The sequence below is a fragment of the Bombus huntii genome, chromosome 7 (genome assembly GCF_024542735.1).
Source record: "Bombus huntii isolate Logan2020A chromosome 7, iyBomHunt1.1, whole genome shotgun sequence".
Classification (NCBI taxonomy): domain Eukaryota; kingdom Metazoa; phylum Arthropoda; class Insecta; order Hymenoptera; family Apidae; genus Bombus; species Bombus huntii.
Window position 1 is genome coordinate 8,652,491 of NC_066244.1, and position 13,011 is coordinate 8,665,501.

The window sequence follows — 13,011 nt, forward strand, 5'->3', positions numbered from 1 at the left end:
GTATTGAATTACACTGCGGCCACTATAATATTTACATGTTGGATATGCGATTGGAAAGCGGTGTGCAAACATGTTCCGTTCTATGGTAGCAAATACGAGAGAGGAACGCCACGGAAATACTCGCACTATTAGCGTTACACTATCAGCAAACAGCGGTTATTATTTTGATATGCTCGATGAAATCCATGTTTAATTAATTACATAAACTATAATAAACGATTACATTACGTTATTTGATTGATTCGAGGCGTTATTAAGTGAATATTTGAGTGAAAAAAAAATCGCCCGAACAGGGACTCGAACCCTGGACCCTCAGATTAAAAGTCTGATGCTCTACCGACTGAGCTATCCGGGCGCTCTGGAAGAACCGTAGTTATGAACAGAACATGTTCCTCGAGTCGTATTACGACAGCTCGATATCTCGATGGTACAAAAGTATAAAATAATATTCGCCCGAACAGGGACTCGAACCCTGGACCCTCAGATTAAAAGTCTGATGCTCTACCGACTGAGCTATCCGGGCGCTCTGGAAGAACCCTAGCTATGAACAGAACATGTTCCTCGAGTCGTATTACGACGGCTCGATATCTCGATGGTACAAAAGTATAAAATAATATTCGCCCGAACAGGGACTCGAACCCTGGACCCTCAGATTAAAAGTCTGATGCTCTACCGACTGAGCTATCCGGGCGCTCTGGAAGAACCCTAGCTATGAACAGAATATGTTCCTCGAGTCGTATTATGACGGCTCGATATCTCGATGGTACAAAAGTATAAAAGAATATTCGCCCGAACAGGGACTCGAACCCTGGACCCTCAGATTAAAAGTCTGATGCTCTACTGACTGAGCTATCCAGGCGTTGAAAGCAACGCTTCCTACGGTATTTTAAATACACACATAACTCCTTTCAAACCAACCCCTATAATAATCTTATTTTAATAATTATAAAATTCTCATTAACTTTCTTTTCCACTAAAAATATTTTTCGTAATATGAAATCATATAGGCACTCATTAGTCATCTTTCCAGGTAGAATAAAATGTTACAATTTTAATAGCTGAATCAACGTCGACTGACTTAATGTTTATAGCGTCATGATTTATCGCGATGCATTGATCGGTGCTGGAATATAAATCGAAAGGTTCAGATATCAGAGAAAAACGTCACTTCGCAGAGGATAATTATAAACCAAGCAAGATAATATTATTTTACCCCTTCGACTCGAACAAACGCTCGTTTGCTGACGAGTTAAAAAGGAAAGGAAATAAAAATAACAAACATTTTTTCCACGCGTGTAATTGCTCACGATGGACTATTAGTCCACTTTACGATGTAGTTAGCAGTTAGAGAGACGATGAAACTAATTGCGGCGCAATCGTGGCAAAATATTAACGCACATCTTGCAGAACTTTATCTTTCTCTACGCGCGCCGATAAGGAAAAAGCGAGTCGAGGATCGTGACAGATGCGTCCGTATACCTGTTTTCTTAGCAAACAAAAGATTCTTTATAAGGATTGAGCGATTCATGTCGAGATAATTAACCGCCTACCGAGTACCATCACTCTTATATTGTCGTTTCTTCCTTGAAAAATAAAAAAGAAAAATCAACCAGTTAACAATTTTACACACAGAAAATTTGTCGTGATCGGAGTTATACATGTTCGTCGATTTAATAATTGTACAATGCCTCTCTTCTTTCCTTTACATTTTATATCAACAAAAATAGTACGAAATTTAGTTCTTTGCATTATCAATGCCGCTATAACAATGCCAATGAAGTGTAAAGGGTTAACCAAACGAATATTAACCAACCACCTAGTAACGACATAATAATATCGTTTACCTCTGGCAGCCGATCAAAGAGGCGAAATTAATTTGATCGAACAGATAGTATCGAGAAAATTGCTAACGCCAGTCCCACGGAGTGGAAAATCCGTCGACCAAAAAATCTTGGTCCACGATAAACGCAGCGAATAATCAATCTTTTCCTCTTCGTTTCTTCTTGTAAATTACACCGTTGGAAGTTTCGTTCGTCGAAACAATGATTCTTAACATTTATTCTTAACTATAAAGTAGTAATAAGATTAAACTATTGGTACTTGTTATATTCAATCTTGGGATATCAGGACGAAATTGAAGCTCGTTTGTTGTATCAGTGAACAACGGATTATCCATTACCTAACTGTCTGCGGCTTAACTTTGGTTCCGAGACATTTTTCCACGAACTGCTTCGTAAGTTTTCCGCCACATTTCTCCCCACTATGTTAACGCCGGATTCTCCTAATCGTCGCTCGTTTCGACAAGGAAAGTTTGCAGAACGTCACGTCGTAATCACTGTAATTGATGTATGATTCCTAACAAATTACTTATTTCAGCCTCGACTTCACCGATTATCGTTGCCCTTGTTTTTAGTATTTTTGTTTTCGCGCACATACACTTGGAAAGACATTACGATACCACAATCTGTATCCTGATAACAAAGATACGAACACTGGCATGATATTATATTCCTTTTACGAAAACATCAGGAAAAATATGTTTCTATTATTGCGATAGGAAAAAGATCGTTTCGTAGAGAGGGAGAGGAAATTGGATCTGGTAAAAGAGCTAAGAACGAGTGGAAGAATCCCCATCGTCAAACATGTATAACGCATCTATACACACCACTATTATACCACCATCCATCAAGTCGTCTAACAAGCAACAAAACCTCTAGGTTCTAGATTGTAATCCAGAACTTTCATTCCTGTTACTTTGTAGCAACCAGATAGTAAACTCGAAGTATTCAAGGAAACTGGCCAGCGGTGCATAAAAAACACGACAGAGTGTGACCGGTGTAGCGACCGGTTCGTCGTTGCAATGTTGTTTCGTGTAATTGACTTTGTTCGCAGCAGTGAACCGATTACATACTTCGAAACCCATGCTTTTTTTCTTCCATCTCGTTGTTTCTACAAGCTTTAACAACTGCCATCATGACGGACCTTTTTAGACTTTACAAAAACGAATTTCCTCACCAACCGTTGGCCAGAGCTTTGCAACGAGGGCCAAACTAATCATCCAGGAAACGCGTCACGGTTCAGGTGGTTGTATCGATTCCAGCGAATTTTTAAAGATTCGCACGGATGATTTCAACGAAATTGATGGAGAATTGAATCGTCAAAACGTTAAAGCACGCTTCATAGGTACAGTGGTTCGTGAAAATATCTCAAGCCTCACCGTAGCAAATTTTTATTTCCTATTCGATATTTATAAAACATTTTGATATTTAATTAACATCGTAATCAGACACGACTGTTGTGATTACATTGGTAAAATTTGAAGCTTGCTTGAAAACTGGAAGCTTCTAAAAAATAGTTTCCTCGTTTTTCCCGAAGAACTCGTTTAAGTTGTGTGTGTCATTTCTGGAATACATGTGTGATACGGTTGTGCGACGATTCAGGGTCGTCGTCCAGCGGAGACGAAGAGGTTTCTCGAAGAGTACGGCCTCTTGGCTTGGAGCCATTAACTTCCCGATGTGTCAAGTTCTCAATATTAGAAGTTACGCGCGGACCCACGGACCACCTTTGTTTCGTGACGATTGACGACTTCGCTTGAAATTTGCTTTCCTACGCGCCTCGAGAAAGCGCGCGTGCAATCACAGTTACACTCGCATCTAAAATAGAATCGTCATTTCTTAAGCCTGCTTTTCTCAAGCTTCCGTCTTAATCTCGATCTCTGACTTTGTTTTGGCAAACCGACAGATAAACGACGTTATAACAGAGGGTTGAGACAATCTTTAGCGTAAAATTGAAATAAGGCATGACATCAAGCACATGAACAACGATTTTCAAATATACGATTATAGTATGAAGTCCGTTCTAACCGCATATTTATTCGAAACAAACTGCAATGACTTTAAAATCAAATGGCTTTAAAATTTAAGTAAGATTTTACGATTATCTGTATACAATATACTAAGCGCTTATTTCTTGACCTATTTTTTTTTTTTTTTTTTTTTTAACAATGATGTATTCTTTTTAACGTCGACGTAATAAAAGATTGTAATATTAAAAAAATCACATGAAAATTCCATAAACGAAGAATTACATCTATCACAAGTTCGTGATAATTAATTCCAAAAAAAATATTGTTTCCCTAACTGCGTCATTCGTCGAAAAGAGATATGTAGTATCTGAATGAACGTAAAATCGTTAATCTCTTTCCGAGAACTTGAAATGACAAAATTTCGATTACACGTGTAATTTCCGTTTAGCGTAGTTACGAACGACCTCGTCACTGTTGCAATCGAATAAAGCAACAATGTTCCAATAATCTGGCCGCGACGCCTACGATGATGTGACACGTACTATATATTATACATATATCGTCAGGATTATGTCGTTGTTACGTACGATATTACGTTAGCAGTGCATTTCATCAAGGAACGTTGGAAGCTCGTTCTCGCGTTGGCTCATCGTCGCTTTAAACAACGATTTCCCGGCCATAACAACAGAGGAGGCCCATAGTGCAGGATACACCGCGATTCGTTAATTTATTACTGTTTATACGACACACAGGACATCAAGTTTATCAATCGTGGCCGTGGGAAGGATGACTAGATCACTGAAGCATCGAATCAATCGTCGAAATCGACAGTTTTCCGCTGTCGTCATGTATACGTGTGTCTGAACACGTCCGCAACAATCATTCACAATAGCGACATTAACAATTGATCGATGAGCATCGACGACCTCTCACACACGAGTACAAATGAATATACAGGGTGGTTGGTAACTGGTGGTACAAGCGGAAAGGGGATGATTCTACGCGAAAAAAGAAGTCGAAAATATAGAATAAAAATTTTTTTTTAATTATTTTTTTTTAATTTTTCCATCGAAACAACGATCTACAGTGAGATCCGTTATAACGAGACGTGATAAAGTGCACGCGTACCGAGCGAAAATTCAAAGTCGATTTTCTCGAAGACAAAGCCCCGAACGAAAAATTTGTATTCTATATTTTCGACTTCTTTTTTCGCGTAGAATCACCCCCTTTCTGCTTGTACCACCAGTTACCAACCACTCTGTATACATACCATCGATCAAGAGGTTTGAACTACTATGAATTTCATGAAATTTAAAAATTTCATCTGTTAACTGGGGAAAATGAGTTAAATCGTCGCTCGAATTTTTAATCATTGGCAGATAATACTATTAATTTAGAAATTCCCTTTTTCTTATCTGGCAGCTCATCATATCGCGAAATGGATATCTGTCGCTCATCGACCACCGGTAAAATTCGCGTGACGTGGCGAGATCTTATCGATCGTGAATCGTATCGAAGATCTATTAGAAGCTCGTAAATACGAGCTACGTCCGCGTGTACGTCGAAAAGCTCGGTGATTAACCTAGAAAACCCGATGATCGAGCATCGACCTGCGAATATACTCGCGGCAAAAGACGGGGAAAGAGCGAGACACAGAGAGGAAGAAGAAGGGGAAGCAGCCTGTTTCTAAGAATCCCAACGTGCTAGCAAGCATCCCTTGGAAGCTTGCCAGTATCAACCTATCGCAAATATAGGTAGTTAATGCCGGCTTCACACCGAATCTCTTCGATTTTGCGTGAGAAAATTCATTTTACCGAGATGTCCCTAAATCTTTTGATTCGTCCATTTTGAAATTCTTTCTTACGTATTCTGCCGTGCATCTTTTGTCTCGATATCTTCGACAGATAATTTTATGCATTTTAGCCGTAGCTAGTTCCAACATTAACAACGAGAAGCAACCTTTAAATGACATTAAATAAGGAATAATGAGTCTTTCAATTGATCGTGATAAGAGCAATATTACAGACTCTCTAATATCTCTATTTTGTAGAGATTATTCGTTTAATTATTTGTCGGGCGATAAGAGAATAGATATAATTAGTCATAATTACATATCCATGTGCGTAGAATGTATTGAATCTTGCGCCAATGACTTTTCTAATTACCATCGATATCTCTACCCTTATTAATCCCTTAATTCCTTAAACCTCCGTAAACACATCAAATATTAATTATCAAGGCTATAAAATTCGATGAGTAATTCCAAGTTGCAGATAAATTCGCCAACAATTTCCGATTGAACGTGCTTCCAATTGCCAAGGTAGCCCGGCTAGCTCAGTCGGTAGAGCATGAGACTCTTAATCTCAGGGTCGTGGGTTCGAGCCCCACGTTGGGCGAGATAACCAGTCGTTTTTTTTCTTTTTCTCAGAAACACACAAAACCAACGACATGTATACTCGAGATTTAACTCCACAGGTCTATCTCGAAAGAATTAAGCATCCGATAAGGGTCGTGGGATTTTTGCACGCGCACGAAACCGAAATCGTGTCGGAAATTTTTCCCGTTTCAAGGTACAAGTCGCTCGAAGAATGTAAATAATCGAAATCTTCGCGTAATCTTATCAAAATCAACAGACTAATGGATTCGCAAAGCTACGAAAGAGAGAGAGAGAGAGAGAGAGAGAGAAAGGGAGGGAAAGATGTAGAAGGGAGGAGAGGAGAAAGGGATAAAGAGGAGAGAAAAAGAGAGAGAAAGAGAGGGAAGCACATCAGATACATCACGTCGTGACAAATCCGATTTCGTTCGAACGAAATAACCAGACACGATGACGTGACGTAACGTCACCTTCGTGTAGACGAAACCACAAACAAGTTCGTAGAACGACGACGATGCGCGTCAAATTCGTTGCTTCCTTTAAATGGCTCCCTTGGTCCGGTTCCTGCATATTATCCGGCAAACCCTCCTATTAGAAGTCTCCGGTGTGAATTCAAGTTTTCAAAGGCCTGCTGCCCGTGGTAGGGATTAGAGGCAAGTGAAATTCGTCGGACAGGTGCGCTCGTTGGTGGAAAAATCGTTGCGAGGGCAAAAAGAGAAGGAGAGAATAACGCGGAGAGGAGGAGGCGAGATCGAAACGTGCAGAATAGACAGGCCGAGGTGCCAGGTGTTTCTGAAAGTTATTTTCGAGTGCAGTTTCGATGAGAGTGCAGAGGGGGATAGGGCTGGTCCGCGGAGTCGTGTATTTTTAGGTGGTGCACGGCATGCGGCACACCACCGCAACGTTTCGACACGACCCGAAATAAAGTGTTTATCGAACGACACGGTAGATCGCAGCCGGCACCACAGCCTTTCGTCCCTGGCCAGCGAAAGTAGATCGGTTTACGGGACACGTACGGGAGACAATGCGTAATTAATAGCCCGTGGTTCCTTCCGTTTCCGATCGCCACTCTCTGTCTCTGTAATAACGTCGATCTAGCTGGAAACGCGTGACTCTAATTGCCGATTCCGACTGTATTGGTTGGAAAATGCGAGGGATGTGCTATGGAATATAATTGATTAGTCGAATAGTTGATTATTACATTTGGAAGAAGGAAAATAAAACGAATAGGATGATGATGGATGGATTTAAATCGATCGATTTAAGAGATAAAATTCTTCGATTGCTAAAGAAATATTCATGAACAATTAATCGAGATTGGAAATAAAAATGTGGAGTACTCCAATTGCATGCTACCTATACCGATACGTTCGATTTTTATAGTTTGGGAAACAGAACGGCCATTTATTAACCAAATGATCGATACAAACTCCGAATATGTATCCTATATACAATGTACATTTCTAATCGTTGTTTACCCAAGTCTGTTACTGATTACAATACGTAATCATCACCTTAATAGCCACCTTGATAACGCTGTTTTCTTGTCGTGCACCGATTATGAGAGTACAAAGTAACAGTCTAAGATTAACTCGAACACCGTCGCGATTAAGTAGTCTAGCTAATAATGCTCGTGACTTATACATAGCTCGAGCAGTTATAACTTTCATACTATACACGTAAGAAGAAAACACGCGGATATTTCGGTTTATAGATCGATTGGTAGAACAAGACGAAATTGTGTATGAAGCGGAACAGCTATGTTTACGATACGAAACGGTTGAAATCGAAAAGCGTAAGAGAACGAAACAGAGAAGACGATCTGCCAGAGAAGAAAAATTTCACGCGTGTGTCTCTTTCGATCCCTCCAAGAGACACAGGAGATAAAATATCAAGAGTATGTTGGAGTAAAAAATGATTTTGCTTCGATAAAGAGTGTTGGCGTACTTTATACTGGATTTATCGCGGATTGGCAGATTTCATAGGCGAGAGGAACCTGGCGGGTGAGTGCCAATGGGGGCCACCACGGAATGGACACGTGATAATGCCAACAGGGAGTGTAGGTAAACGCACGTGCGACACGCAAAGACGAGCGACGAGAACGCGGCATCCAAAGTAGTGAGACGCGTTATAAACGCGTCCGAGTACAGCTATTTTGCGACTGGCCTAATTCTGACGTGGGAGACTGTTTGCCGACGGATTTTCGTCGAATTAAATTCGGATAAATGTCTATCTACCTACGTAATATATATATAGTCGTAGAAGAATTCTACGTTACATTTACAATTTCAGTTCCGTCACTTTTGTATTTATCTACAAATACAATAACTTACTAGCTAATAATTGAAAAGCTATTACGAGATAGATTGCAGACTACAGAGTTTTATCACGTAAACAGCTTTTACGATCTTACGTCGAAGAAGAGAAAGCTCTAGTTCATTTGATTACATTTTTTTTAATTTTGTGCAGAACTTGACTCGTTGTATTATCAAACTTTTCCTTATTACGTACGACAATTTCTTACCGCAGCTAACTCGTATAATTACTAACTTACAACATTCCCCAAAAATATTTATTCAATAGAAGCAGGTCCATTAAGTAGTTTGTAAACAACAACCAGTCCAAGCTAATGGTAGTAACACAAACAATCTTAAATTTCAATGTTTGAACAAAATAAATAACGTAGTAAAAGCATCCACCTGAACAACCAAGAACTAGCTGCCAACAAGCTTGAAAACAGTCGAGTAACTCAAGGGACGGTAATAAATTCGCAAGATGTCTACTTTTGAGGACAGCTCGCGAATTCACCCGCAAGATTTAACCGCGGGGCTGAATGATTCGTGGAATCTTCGGTATTTGTTTTAAATAGAACGCAGCCTGAAAATAGTCGATATGTTATTCGAATAAGTCTGTATAGCGCCCGGTCACTAACGTAACGAGGGCTTTCCGTTCCGTGATCCTGTTGGATGGACTCCATTGTCACGTATATTCGGTCCTTGCCGTCTGAGAAATTGTGCTGCTGAAATATTGCACGGCACGTTTCCAAAACTCGAATGCGCGCGTATTCGCGTGTACTCTCAAAAAGCATCGCGTCACACGCATACGCGACTACCGACAACAAGCAAAACACGCTGCGTAATAATAGAACCGAGGAAGATTGATTGATTTTCGACTCGTTTAGGGACCTATCGGTGCCATAAATCGATATAAAGTAACTCACGAAAGTATTTCAACCATTACCAAGACTTTTTCTGAACCTATATATTATATTATATGTAATATATTATATGTAATTTATTATAATCATTATATGTAATTTATTATATGTAATTTATTATATGTAATATAATATACCTATATATTATATTACACGAGCTTCTCAGAAGTCAAACATAGGTACACGAATAACGTTCAATTCTCAAAGAGCAAATTACTTGCTTCAAAAATTATTTCGTTCATTGCATAATAGCAGATTTAAAAAAATATCGTTTGCGAAATCAGCACTTTCTTTTTTTGCTTTTCAATTTATGAAATTGCTCGATCGTCTTCTGAATGGCTCGTGTATTCACAAAAACTTCCTACGATGACCAAAAGATACTCTTGCATAGGTTCGACATTGCTGCACATTCGAAAAGGCACTGCACGTGGTCGAAAATTCGATTAGTCATAATGCAGCAGCGTATGAATCATAGTTGCAGTTGTTTCACGCTCTTCTAATCGCGGCTATAAAACGAAACATGTCGAAAAAAAAAAAAAAAAATGAAAAATAAAAGATTCACAGAGGAAAGAAGGAGGAGCGGTACTCGGTTGGTTACCAGCGACCGAGTGACTCATCGGCAACAACTCTTCTTCGCGCAATGTTATTTCAGCGTCGACCGAGCGAAATGATAGGAGTGAAAGTGCTATTAACGCGATGCGTATCGCTCGATGCAATTGTTAATTAACCACGCCAGCGTCGACCGGCCGCGCTTCGTGTGCGGCTGCAAAAAAATCCATCTGAGTCACTTTTAATTGGGAAAAGCCGGTCGACGAATCGATCTCTCCACGGTCCTTCGTTGCCGTTCTTCACGCGAATTTTTCTGCTACGTTGAAGAAATTTTACGCGAATCTCACGAACGATCGAAACACACAGAAATTCGATCGTTAAGTCGATATGACAGTGATAAAAGTTTTTCAAACGTTGAAATACTTCCGTGTAAACTACTGTATGATTCTTTACTGATTCTTAATCTTAGGACTATCGTTAAAAATATGCGGACACAAAATTACACAAGTACACATACAACTGTTGCAATATGCGATGTTCTACTTATTTTGAGCAATTTAATTGATCAAGAATCGTCGCGTCGTTTAAATGCTCTTTTAGAAACAAGTTGTTAATGTGCGATACATCATGACTTGTGTTTACTTCGATTTTGTTGGCAATCTAAAGCGAACTGTTGGCTAAGGTAGTTCGAGTACTCAGAAATTAGCACTATTTTAACCGTAATTGTTCGATTTCGCCGATGCAACTCGATGTGTACGTTGTTGTTTTCGTATAGCGTGTGTTTGACGTCAAGAGACTGTTTGAAAATACGATCCATTTAAGCGCTTCAAAATACATTCCACTTGACTCGAGATTTCAAACATAATATCTATACTTTCGAACGCCTCGTAAAGTTTAGAAGATTTATAGGTTATTATTCTGGTACAATAGCCAATATGTGCTGTAATATTTCCTTTTTCGTTTCATAATTGCAGCCAGCCTTTTTTAGCATCTACTCATGTAAACAACGTAAAAAATTACCATAACATGTTTCGTTCGTAATTACAAATCACGTAATAAGGTCTCAAGTTTCTTTTACCATTTTATTAAATCAGAATCTTTACTGTGTATCTCTGAATAAAACGCGTTAAAAGCTTCTTCGCGTTATTTCGCTATTCTATACATTTTCATTATTTTCTCGACGGTGCGAATAATTTCTGTGTATGTAAATGTATGTGATTGTATATCTCTACGACTTATATCGTACCCATGTGGATGCAACGTTTTTTTAACTCGACACGGAATTTGGAACGCAATAAGAATGCCTACGTAAATCAATAAGACGATATATCGATAAGAAAATGTAATAAAAATTAGAAAACACGTAACTTTCGAATTACAGCATTATAGAAGCGTCATAGAACGAAATATCCGGAGACAGATGAAAAATGTGCAGAGAATCACGCGAGATCCTAAACCCGGGCAGTGGGTAATTATAATTTGCCGTCATACTGACGAATCTAATGATTCTCGAAATTGTTTCGCAACACGTGGGCATAAACAAGCCAAAGATATCGTCCGATGTTAGCTCATACGCGAAGGTAAAGATAGAACCTCCTCGTTTCGCGTTTGCATCGTTCGCGACTGTGTAATAAGTGGCAAAGGTGTCTTATTTTGGAACACCGGGTGGATGCCGCGAAGAGAAACCAACCAAAGCCATTCGATGCAGCCGATCATCGACTGTTTCTCGTAAAATCTCGACATCATCGACATCGCCGATAAACCGTCGCGTCGCGTCGTGTCGATCGAAACGGGCCATCGCGGATCTCTCCTGTTTATTGGAACAATTCCAAAGACATTTCCGTTTTGGCCGAGTGCAGTAAATCTTCATGCTGTAATATTCGTATAACTTTGCGACTCGTGCAACTTCGTTTACAGCTGTGTTCCATCTGGATCTGTTCTCCGCGAAATATTTGGAATTTTTAATGCGAAACATCACTTTTCGTAATCGTTACGTTACTGTTTGCATTGTAATAACATTGGTACTGCTAACATTTCGAATTGATCATATTTTATAAGAATTTATAGACTGATAATCGTTGATGGACATTTAAGGCACGTACAATTTCTAGCCACTAATATATACAAAACAGTGTTCATTGTTCCAATAAAGAATCGTACGTGTTAACAATAGAAAGGAAGTCTTAGCTTTTATAATAGAAGCGAAGTAAAGTATAGAAGGAGCATAGTGCGAGTAATTAAGAGTGGTACTGTATAATAATAGACAAAGGCTTATTTTTTCCTCGCATTATGTATCCTTTCGTGTATTTTCCATGTGGCTTTCTATGATGCAAATTTCACGCCTTGGTCGTCGATAACTCGAACGTTAATTTATTCGTTTGTTACGTTTATTTATTTCTTTTTCTTTTTTTTCGTTTTCTTTTTCGAAGCGAAGGGAAATTATTATTGGAGCAGAAAGGCGTGCGCGTATAGAGAATAATATTTGACAGAGGAGTGTTCTGCAATCGCTGTACAAACTTTACGACACGACAAACAGGAGACGAGTACACCATGTTTTGTTTCCAAGTGCTAAGACAAATACACTCGTTCCTTCTTATTTAATTTTTGATACGAAGAAAGAAAGAAGGAATAGCCGAACCAACCAACTTGTAGACGACGACGATGACAAAGAGACGCCAACGTTGACTGAAATTCAAATTTTCATCACAGATTTTTCATGCAACGTTCTGCGTTTTATATGCCACGATTTGGAAACAATAACGATTCGAATGTTGAACCTGACAAATTTGCATGCTAGAAATCGGACAGTTTTAATACGGTGTCTATATAAAGCGAACAATCCTTCATTGTATCGATCGGCTCGTTTAAAATGACACATCGTTTATCCGGCGAGAAACGCGCTATCTATCCCTTTGATCTGATGCCAGTGACGTTCAACAGATGTACGTGTTCCGTTACTAAATCATCGTTAAGGGGATACAAATTGCGCGCAATTTTCCAAACCAGCTCGTATATTAATCAGTGTAGAAATGAAAAGTGAAATAAAGGGAGGAACGCACAGGGGAG

At 39.2% G+C, this 13,011-nt stretch overlaps 1 protein-coding gene and 5 non-coding genes across 10 annotated transcripts in view; 1 reads left to right on the plus strand and 5 right to left on the minus strand.

Moving 5' to 3' along the window:
• The window catches only part of LOC126867603 (sestrin-1), a 152,853-nt gene that overhangs the window by 64,767 nt on the left and 75,075 nt on the right, over positions 1-13,011 (minus strand). The window lies entirely within an intron of this gene.
• On the minus strand, positions 283-355 carry Trnak-uuu (transfer RNA lysine (anticodon UUU)). Its single transcript has one exon. It is a non-coding gene; the product is annotated as a tRNA-Lys (tRNA).
• Positions 451-523, minus strand: Trnak-uuu (transfer RNA lysine (anticodon UUU)). The gene has a single exon. It is a non-coding gene; the product is annotated as a tRNA-Lys (tRNA).
• Trnak-uuu (transfer RNA lysine (anticodon UUU)) lies at positions 619-691 on the minus strand. The gene has a single exon. It is a non-coding gene; the product is annotated as a tRNA-Lys (tRNA).
• On the minus strand, positions 787-859 carry Trnak-uuu (transfer RNA lysine (anticodon UUU)). The gene has a single exon. It is a non-coding gene; the product is annotated as a tRNA-Lys (tRNA).
• On the plus strand, positions 6,129-6,201 carry Trnak-cuu (transfer RNA lysine (anticodon CUU)). Its single transcript has one exon. It is a non-coding gene; the product is annotated as a tRNA-Lys (tRNA).